This window comes from Acomys russatus, chromosome 16 (assembly GCF_903995435.1).
Source record: "Acomys russatus chromosome 16, mAcoRus1.1, whole genome shotgun sequence".
Lineage (NCBI taxonomy): Eukaryota > Metazoa > Chordata > Mammalia > Rodentia > Muridae > Acomys > Acomys russatus.
In genome coordinates, this window is record NC_067152.1 from 44,816,244 (window position 1) to 44,826,821 (window position 10,578).

Consider the following 10,578-nt stretch of genomic DNA (forward strand, 5'->3'; position numbering starts at 1 on the left):
CGCTCCAGGCTCAGTGAAGACACAGTCAGAGAAGAAGAGCGAGGCCCAGGAGGTTTCCCATGTGGTTGGTGCAGGATCCTCGGGGAACTGGCTCCTTGTCTCCATTCTATGGAAGAGTTTCTAGGCTGGTCCCAAAGTCTACGTGACCCAATGGAAAGACTATCTTTATTATCCAAAAAGTAATAAGGTTTTCCCAAGAGTGACCCCTCTGAAGGGTGAGTTGTCTGCCACACTTGCAGAACCTGCTCCCTCTTCTGTTCACACTGATTGGCTTACACCTGTCAAACCAATGGGGACACTCAGGGCACCCAGGCTAAGGAGGTGTTGAGGTGCATGGCTGGCCTTTTGCAGCTCCAGGCCCCCCTCCTCACCTTCCTCCAGCAATGATTTGATGCCAACTTTGAGGCATGTTCTAGAATGCCGATTCTCTTCCCACTGTCCCTGGACTCCTAAGCACCTCCCTGTGAAGTCTGCTCCCCAGATGGGCACACCGGGCTCTCTTCCTCTGCCCACCAACACCCCTGCACCAAGCCAAACAGCATTTCCAAAGAAGGTGGCCAGCAGGCTCAAAGGACTGTCGCTGTCACCAGCCTCTTTGCTGCTGAACTCTCCTGTTGCAACTGCCATAAACAAGAAAGTTTAAAACCCCTGGCTGTATATTCTAGAGCGTGAAGATTAAGGTGTCTGTAGTCTTCCCAAGGAGACTCACGGGGCTAGCCCACCTGCCTTCTGGAACCCCTGCCCCAGCCTCTGACACCTTCTTGCTCCCTCCAAGGCTGAAGTCCTTGGCTATTGGTGAAGGAGAGAGAAATCTGTTTTTTAGGATCCCAAGTGTGGGATCGGAATGGTCTTATGAGAGAACAGGTGATATTAATCCACTAGAAGACCAACCACCTCATGCAGGAGCTTGATTAGTGCCAGCTGAAAAGATCCTGTGAACAGACTCTGGGAGGAGATATATAAATGAGCTCAGAACTGGAGGGGAGGCTTTTTGTAGACTTCGGATAGTTTTGGCTGTTCATTGTTCCACTTGAAGGAAGGCTTCGGGCCTCCAGCTCCTGCTGAGGTTCCAGGTTCTGGTTACTCCAGGTTCCAGCAGGAGAAATCCTGCTGATTACACCAGGAGAATCGCTCCTCGGAACTGATATCCTTATGGTTTTGCTATTGTGTTCCCTAGTCCTCATTTCCTATTGTTTTGTGGTTAGTCAGGTTATAAGTGACGTTCACTCAGTTAATAAATTGTTAATAGAAGATATTGGGTAAGAAAATTGAGCCTACATATTGGTCCTCACCGGATCTCCGTGTGGCCAGGTGACTGCCTGGCTCTCAGGCTCCCACCCTGACCCAGACCACCAGGTTCTCTGCTCCCCTTTTCCAGCCCCACTCCTACCAGCCGGGGAGCTGCAGCATCCTGCATGTTCTTTGACTTCTGACCACTCTGCCCTGTCTGCACATGCCACTCTTCCTGCTGGGTCTGCGTCCTATTCTTATTCACACTAGTCATTATAGTTGGTGCTCACCCTAAATCCTAGACGGCTTCATGGTGGCTCCATAACTAAAAAGCCTGCAAAGATCTGTCTCCTTCTTCCTGAGGTTCTGAGCACACAGTAGTCGGTGGGTGAGCACTAGTCGACCTGGATCCTGGAGGCTACACTGTGCTGTGGAGGTAGGTGTCTGCAGCATCCCTCAGGTCCAAAGTATCCCGAGACACTGCTGGGGAGGCTCTGCAGGGAGCAACTGTGTGGGGGAGAAGGTGCACCCTACTTAGAGGGTCCTGAGGAAAACTCCTCCATCTTAGTCAGGTGTCCTGAGTTGAGGGAAGAGGGCTGGCTTTAAACCCTTGCCCAAGGAGGTTGTGGGGTGCCCACTGCCCCAGGAGGTGTGTCCGACTTGTCTGTGGCTCTCTTTTGTCGTCCTCGTATCTCCCCACTCCACCCCCACCTCCAGCCCCTTCCCTGAGGGCTGACAGTGAAAAGCAGCGTGGTCTAGGAAGTCAGGCCTTGGCAACTGAAGAGGTCTCCTTGCTGGCATCTACCAAAGACCCACAGGTGGGCCTTTCCATAGACGGGCCTTCCTACAGGAGGGCCTTTCCCAGGGGGCCTCAGCTTGGTCTGGCTATTCCTCTATCCACAGCCATGCCTGCCCTCCTCAGGCCGTACCCCAGATGCAAAGCCACACCAACTCAATTTGCAGACATGCTCATCACGGCCATAACCATACCACCCTACCCACCGGCAGTGCCCACCCACACATAGCCCTGCCCATTCTATCACTAGACAGACCCACCCTACTCAGGCCACACCCCCTCAGCTTGTGGCCACACCCACCCACAGGCTCCTGGACACTAAACCTAACTCTCAGTGGACCCCACCCCCACCCCCACTGCGAGCTCTGTGACTAGCAGACACACCTCCAGCTCCCTTCAGCTTCTTGCCTGCTGCCCACTAGCACCCTGCAGGTTTCTCTCATGGACACAGGAAGCATAGATGGGATTTTCTGGCACTTGGTTCCTAGTGGGGCTGGTATAGTGTTTGTGTCGGAAGAAGCGCTGAGGATGAGGAAGGCGGCTCCTTCAGAGTGCCAAGCCTCCCGTGCCAGGATGACCTTCCTGGGAAGAACCGAAGGCTTCCGGGTCAGGCTCTGTACAGCAGGCCGCTGCCTGATAACCAGTTCTTTCCATAGACTAGACCTGTTCGGCCTGTCTACCATGCTAACCTCACTGTAGCCAATGCCTCGGGTCTGTGCTAAAGCCCTTGAAAGGCTCCATTCCCTCGGCCCTCACCACAACCAGTCATTTTGCATTTTATTCATTTATTTATGTATTTGAAACAGACAGAATCTTGTGCTGTCCAGGCTGGCTTCAAGATGCTGGCATCAAAGGTTTGTCCCTGTATCAGCCCCCTGAGGAGCTGGGTCTGAGGATATGGGCCGCCAAACCCAGACAGTCTACCCATTTCAGGGGAAGCAGAAAACTGCAAAAGCAAAGCAACTGGCATGTGCCTCCCCCAAGTGACTCAACATGTTTCTGGTGCTCCAGGTCTGAGGGAGGCAGCTTGGGGTCTACCCTAGGTCTGAGGCTTTGAGCACCTCCCAAAGACTCGACCAATTCTCTGGGTATCACTCGGGCCATCCCTGCCCTTTAGGAAGGAGGTAAAAATAGGACTTCACAGAGCTTCCTGCTGCCCAGTCCTCTCCAGCAAGCCAGAAGCCAAAGGACAAAGCTGGAGCTAGCCCTCCCATGCCAGCCCTGTTCTAGCCTTGGGGACCAGGGGGAAAAAATGCCAGCTTGGTCATAGTACTGACAAGAGTTGTTCTGGGGCTTAAAACCTTGGCAACAAGGGGGCAAGTGTGACGAGGAAAGCTAGTGGGTTTTGAGAACTGCTATGAAGTTAAGCCCTGGGGCAGAACCTGCCAGGCTGACAAGACATTTATCCAACGTATCCAAAGGGACCAGGGTTAAGGGCGCAGATCGGAGGAGGCTTACCCCTGAGGGTAGACCCTGGGGACAGAGGATTGGTCAGTGACACCCATAACTTCATTAGCCACACAGAAGGATGGCGGGCTAGTGTGTGAGGCACAGACCCCTCCGAGCTCGCACCTTGCCTCTGCTCTTCACAGTGCTCACCCTATTAAGTCCCGCAGGACGCTGAGACATCAGTGCTTTTAATCTTATCTTACAGGATCAGAGATGGGAGGCGACTTTCCTGAGGCCACACAACTACAGAGAAACAGAGATAGATTTAAATATTGGTTTCTAAGGTTTGTCACCATCTTCAGTTACACCTTGGGACCCAAAGTGAGTCTGTGACCAACCTACTCTCTGAGCTAGCTGCTGACAACCCCTCTCTGCTGGGCTAGTGCACGCCACTGGCCATGTCTGTGATCTGTTGGGCTCCCTCGGGTTCTGGGGACAGCAGGGCTGGCTGGGATGCTGCCAGTAGTGTAGTGTCAGGCTAAGCACTGGTCCTTACTCATGGTCATACCCTGCTGCCCGTGCACCGGGGGCCGAGGAGGGGCTCACTGATGGTTGGTTGTGTGGGTTTTCAGTGGCTTCAGGCGCTGGGCCACTCTGCATCTCTCTCCATAGTTGTCCGTGGTCAGAGATTGACCATGTGATATAGAGGCCCCCGAGCCCTCAGGTCAGCCTTAGCCTCCTTGTACTGTGTCCAGAGGTCTAGTCCCTGACTCCGAGGCTAGCCCATCCGCCTTCTGGAACCCCTGCCCCAGCAAGGCTGAAGTCCTTTAGTCCTTTGCCGTTGGTCCTCAGCACCCCCCACCCCAGGCTCTCGGCCTCCCATTCCCAGCTCCGCTTCAACCTCAGATGGCTTCCACGGCCAGGAATAACCAAGTGACTCAGGCAGTACCGGTGGTGATGATCCCACCCTCCATACTTGCCCTTACAAGGCCGTGAGCACCTCCTGCCAGCAGAGGTGACCTGCAGGACTCTGTCTCACATCCTACACCCACCTGTCCATTTGCACACTGTGTATTTATAAAGTGCACGTGCGCATGAGTGTGTGTGTGTGTGTGTGTGTGTATTTAGGTGGCTGGACAGGGAGGCTACAGTGAAAAGTGGTAGAAGCTGAGAGGGTTAAGGGCCAGTGTGGAGGCAGAAGAAAGAGGCATGGTGGGAGGTGACGGGCAGGTAACAGGGGAAAGGGCCTGCTGCCCCTCAGTGGGTTCTGTGAGACCCTCTGGGCAGCTGAAGGTATAGGGATCAGGTCAGGGAAGATAGGGAACTAGGAGAAGAGGTTGAGGGCTTGCCAAAGGCCTAAAGCAGGAGTTGGGCTAGGTCCTCCTGCAAGCGGGTCACGTGCAACCCTGCTGAGGCTGCTGCTGGCCGATCCACCAGGGCAGGTGGCCTCCCTTCTCGGGAATGAAGGAGGGTGCCAAGCTCCACTCAGCGGGGTAATTACTGCAGTTCTCCTGCCCACCTGCCTTGAGGTAGCTGGCTATGGTGGAGCCCACAGGCAGCCTGCCCACCACACCTACCTTGCCTGCTACACTGCCTGCCCTGCCGGCCCTGCAGCATTCCCTCCCCAGGGAGGAGCTGACCCCTGGCTGCCTGGTGCCTCTCCTGTGACTCACAGGGCTGGCCTCAGGCAGCGAGGTGCCCGTCCAGGGGCTTGGCCTCCCACGTCATCATAGCCAGTGGACTTTGGGTGGATCCTGCCCCCTGGCTGTTTGCACATAAAATGTTCTGTGATTCCCTTACCCACACAGAGCTGGTGCTAGAGTCCGGTATATTTCCTGCTGGTCTTTTTACGATGCACATCTGTGCACATTTTTAATGAGGCTGAAATGTACATGCACCCAGTGATGATAGCCTTAGCAACATTTCCCCAGAACACTTAAACATGCTTTATTGAGATGTAACAGCAGACCTTGAATTTTTCTCTAGAAAGAAAGAAAGAAAAAAAGTCAACTGTTTTCAGTAAATTTTTTAGTTGCACACCACCATTGTAATCTAATTCCAGAATATTCTAATAGCTCCCCAAAGCAACCCTGTGCCTGTTGGACCTCCCCCCTCCCTTCCCCAGGCCCTCTGGGCAAACCCCATCTACTTTCTGTCTCTGTGGCTCTGCCTCGCTGGGTGTTTCCTGTCACACAAAGGCCTTCTGAGACTGCACATGTTTTGTGAGCCCCCATATTAATAGAGATGGGCTACGTGGTTACGTGGTTACGTGGTGACTTGGCATAGTGCATTTTGGCTGTTTGGAGCCCCGAGTGGCTCTGAGCTCTAACTAGAGGGGGGAATACAAAACGTAAGAGAAGCACCCAACTGGCCTGTGACACAGAGTGCATCATCGCCCCAGGAAGAGAGAAGGGTCACTCCATCTTGCAGAACAGAACAGCGGAGGCCCTTTCTTCTCTACTTTGTGGGCAGTGAAACCCCAGTGGTGCCAGCAGCAGGTGCTCAGGCACACTAGGTGGTAAGTCACAGGTCAGGGCTGTCTCCACACTAGCAGCCTCAGCTCAGCCTGTGACATGCCCGGAATACCTCATCTATGTCTCAGCAAATGTCACCGGGACATCCTTCCTTCCTCGTCTTCTCAGACTGTCGTTCTCACCCTGGGGTTGACTCTGATGTGGCCCACTGGGTGACCATTTGCCTAGCGTGGAGGAGGCCTGGGTTCTGACCCCAGCTCTCTAAAATGAAGACACATGGCCCTGAGAAGACAGACCCACCCAGCCACTGTTTCCCAGCCTGCTGCGAGAGGGATTTGCATTTTATCTAAGCGACTCTCAGGCACCTGGAATGCCTCCCCTCTGAGTGACTCTGAGAGAGGGTCTCCTGGCTTGCCCCTGCCCAGGACTCCTGGCATCCAGCCCATCCATGCCAAGAACTTGCAGGTGCTGTCAGGACAAGAACAGTGCTCTCTGCTAGCCCCCAGAGCAGCTCAGGAGAGACGTGAGGATCTGTCCTCGGCTCTAACAGTGTGTAGCTCTCCTGCCCTGGTCACCCGTGGCTGAGTGGCCCGATACAGAAGCCCGCCATAGCCCATCCTCACCTACCCCCACCAGCCCTGCTCACAGCTGTCCATGCTGTGTTACGGGGTGGGGAGTGAAACTCCAAAGGCCCAGGCAGAACAGGTCCAACTGCACCTAGCAGCCTGTCCCAAGATCACCGCCTACAGCCACCACAGGCTCCCCTCCCCCAACGCTGACCTCTTTGCACCCTCCCATGGCACCACGCCAGGCCTTACTCACACTGCCAGTGTCAGGACCTCTCTGGGGAGGTGGGCGGGCCATGGCTTCTAGGCGCTGTGCCCAGGGCAGGTCTTGCTCTCTGTTCCTCGGCCTCCTCTTGACACCCGCCCAGAGGAGAAGTCCCTTCTGGTCACCAGGGAGCTGAGTTACCGAGAAGAGGAGCAAGAGAGAGAGAGACTGGGTAGGACTCAGTGGCCTGGGTTCCACCCTGAGCTTGCAGGTTGCTAGTGATAGGATCACACTGCCTCTGTGCCCCATCTCCCTGGGGTTTCTGCAGGCAGGAGCCTGGGTGACTCTGGTTGAGTGGGGCCACAGAGGTGCCCAACTTTGCCTTCTCTCCTGAGCCCACCCGTATTCACTGGTGAGGCCTGAAGAAGCACATGGGCTTCCAGTCACTCTCCCTATCCCAACAGGGAGGCTTCCAAGCAGTGCGGCTCTGGAGCAGAGGTGGGGTCTTCACTACCTGGTCAGGCCCATTTCTCTTCGCTGCTTGACTCATACACCACGGGCTCCTCTCCCTCTGACCCCAGGGTGTGTGTCTTCCAGTGTCTCCTTGGCAGCAGCAGTGTCTCCCAGCAACCTGCCACCTCTAGAGCCTGCAGTGCCCCTAGGAGAGAGAAGTCCCCCAGGAGCTCAAGTGTGTCTGTGTGAGTTTCAGACACTCTTAATGTCTAGCGATGGCAGGCACAAGGGAAAACCCAGGGCTAGCCCCAGAGCTGTCTTGGAGACTCCTTACCAGGGCTGTTGGGGGAACCCCTGGGTGGCTACCAGGCCAGCAGCCACAGCTGTTGGTGCTGCTCATTTTGTCTGAGGCTCCCTTTGCCACGGGTGTGTGTGTGTGTGTGTGTGTGTGTGTGTGTGTGTGTGTGTGTGCGCGCGCGCGCACGCATATGCATGCATGCGCTGTATTTTAGCGGGATATAAGCCAACTGGGACACAGACCTATTTAAACCTGCAAAAGCCACAGGATCGGCTTTTGCTGATCACACCTGGAGTACCGAGTGCAGGTGTGTGGGCCTTGAACTTGGAGAATCACCCCCATTTGAGTTGTGGAATCAGGATTTGGGTAGCCTCAGGGGTTGAGGCACGGTTTTCCCCTACCTACGCTGGGCCTGTGCTGGGTTCCAAGGCAGCAGCAAGTCTCAGCATGGTGTTGTGTGCGCAGTCTCAGCTGTGCAGGCGGGAGCTGTGGTCCTTCCCCAAGGTCTCTGTTTGAGGACAAGGGCAGAACTTCAAGAAGGGGGCAAAAGCAAGAAGCTCTGACTGGCAGGATGGTATCTCAGGCCCCACCATCCTTGGCCAGGACAGCAGTCTTCTGCACCAACTTATCCGTAAACTGAGGAACATTCGACTCCCAGTGCTGCAGTTCTCAAGGCTCCCTCCCGAAGTCCCAGCCTGGCCTCAGTGAGGCTTCGTGTGGCCTCGAGTGGCTTTTCCTCCTCCTTGGTTCTCATGTCCTTGCTCTGTGAAGTGGGCACAACATGAGGCTCCCTGGGTACTGCACAGGCCTGCTGCTTTCTGATCTGCCTCCATCCTGCTGTTCGCCACCAGCTCTCTGTTGCCTCTCCCGGAGACCCCTGCTTCCCTCCCTTGGCCCAGGCTCTTCTCTCTCAGCTGTTTCCCATTCCTCTATGCCCCTCTCATTTCTTTTCCACTGCTCTCTTTGCACTATGCTGCTTTCCTCCAAACAGGCAGACACTGCCGAGGGCCCGCCCTGCCAGCCTTCCCTCCAGTGCGGGCAGCCCTTTCCCCAGGGTTGCCCTCCTGTGATCCCCAGTCTGGGGGTGGCTATGCTGACATCAGAGGCAGGCGTTTACCTACTGCTCCTCACCTAACGCAAATTTCATCCTCGTCCTCTCTGAATCAATTTACTTTTATTGCCTCAGCTGCTCAAAAGCAATTTTTCAAGAGCAAAAAGGTCAGCCCATCCAACACTAATCAATTCTCAGAGAGCTCCTGCGGCCGCCAGGGGAGCCGGGACTGGGATGGCGGTCCTAGCCCTGCCCGACAGCCCCTGCCCGCCGGGCCCCCCCCCCCCCCCCGCCCAACCAGCCCCATCACTTTTATTGCTTCATGATGCCTGTCATTAGCGGTGTGCTTGAGATGCCCCACAGTGTTCTTACAACATAAAACCTGGGTGACTTGCGGGGGGGGGGTTCAGAGCATTTATAGCCACAAGCCGACTCTGGACAGCAATAGCTGCGCTGATGGATCGTCGGGGAGGGGAGGCAGGACAGGAGGCATCCAGCCACTTGTTTAAAGCTCACAGATAGCCAAGGGGCACACTGGAGGATCCAGGTCCTGCCTGCCTGCCTCAGGCACCGCCTTTCCCTTCACACCCTACTACCCGAACTGGAGCATCTGCCAGCTCCTCCACCCTGGTCCCCACCGATGTGGGACAGAAAGCTTCTGCCTAAGCCCCCCCATCTCAGCTGTGTGCCATGCTTCCGATCTGTGGGCTCTTGAAGATCACTCCATAGACGGGGAGACCGAGGCCCAATGCCCTGAAGCCTAGAAGGGGCAGATGCAGCCTTGGAACAGATGTGTGGTTTTGTGTAGTTGTCCTTGCACGCTGTGCTCAGCAGAGAATCAGGTCCACGTTCCTGACCCCACATCGGCCTGACCCCTGACCCCGGAACCCTAGAATCTAACATGCCTGGGACTCCCAGTGACAGACACTATACACAGCAGTCTTCAGAGGTGACTCTTGGGCCAAATCTACAGTTAAGGAACCTGAGGCAGAAGGTACAGTTTTAGGCCTTTACCTGCACAGCCGGAAACAGTTCAAACAGACAGAGCTCAACCTCTTGGCTCTCTTCATGTCTTTAAATATGGCACAGGAGCGGCGGGCATGTGGTTCTGTGGTGTAGCACTTGCCTGGTTTGTACAAAGCCCATTCGGCCCTCAGAGTCACAAAATACGAACAACAGCAATAAGTCAGGAGAGATGACCCAATGGTTAAGAGCATTAGCTGCTAGTGCCGATGACCTAGGTTCGGTTCCCAGCACCCACCAGGTGGCTCATAACCACCTGGGACTCCAGTTCCATGGGACCCAAAGCCCGTCTTCTGGCTTCTGTGCTTACCAGGCAGTCATGTGGGTGGGTAGACATACATATAGGCAAAATCCTATAGACTCTGAAAACAACACTAACAAGCCACAGAGGACCTGGCTCAGTCACAAGCATGCGGACCTGAGTTCAGATTCCCAGAGCCTACATAAAAGCTAGGTATGTGGTGTTTATCTGTAACCCCAGTGCTGGGGAGGCACTGGGTCACGCTGGCTGGCTGCCCTTGCCCAGTCTGTGAACTCCAGTCTCAAAGCATAAGGTTGTCCTGTGGCCTCCACACACTGTGCACAAACACACAAACATGTACCCATGCTCATGCCACACATCTCCAAAGTAATCAAGACATAGACAAAGGGTGTGAACTGTCTGGAACATGGTTGACAGGGCAAAGCAGAGTGGTGGGAGCGAGGCACACTGCGCCGTGGTGAGGACTTTCCTTCTGGGAGTCAGGAATGTTCTGGGTGTGTACTGGTGGAGGCTGTGCTACCTGGGTGTGCATGAACGTCTCGCAATATATACTTGAAAAAGTGAATATGATATTCAGTGGCCTCCAGGAGCTGGAGAGATGGCTCAGGAGTTGCTCTTACAGAAAGAAGGCTTGGAATCCATCCCCAGGACCAACATGGTGGCTCACAAACGTCTCTAACTCCCAGTCCCAGGGGATATGATACCTTCTTTTGACCTCCACAGCACCAGGTACACACATTCTGCACATACATGTAGGCATAAATACTTGTATGCATACGACAAAATAAAACAATCTTTTAAAAAAAAGACTAAACTAGCCGGGCACGGTAG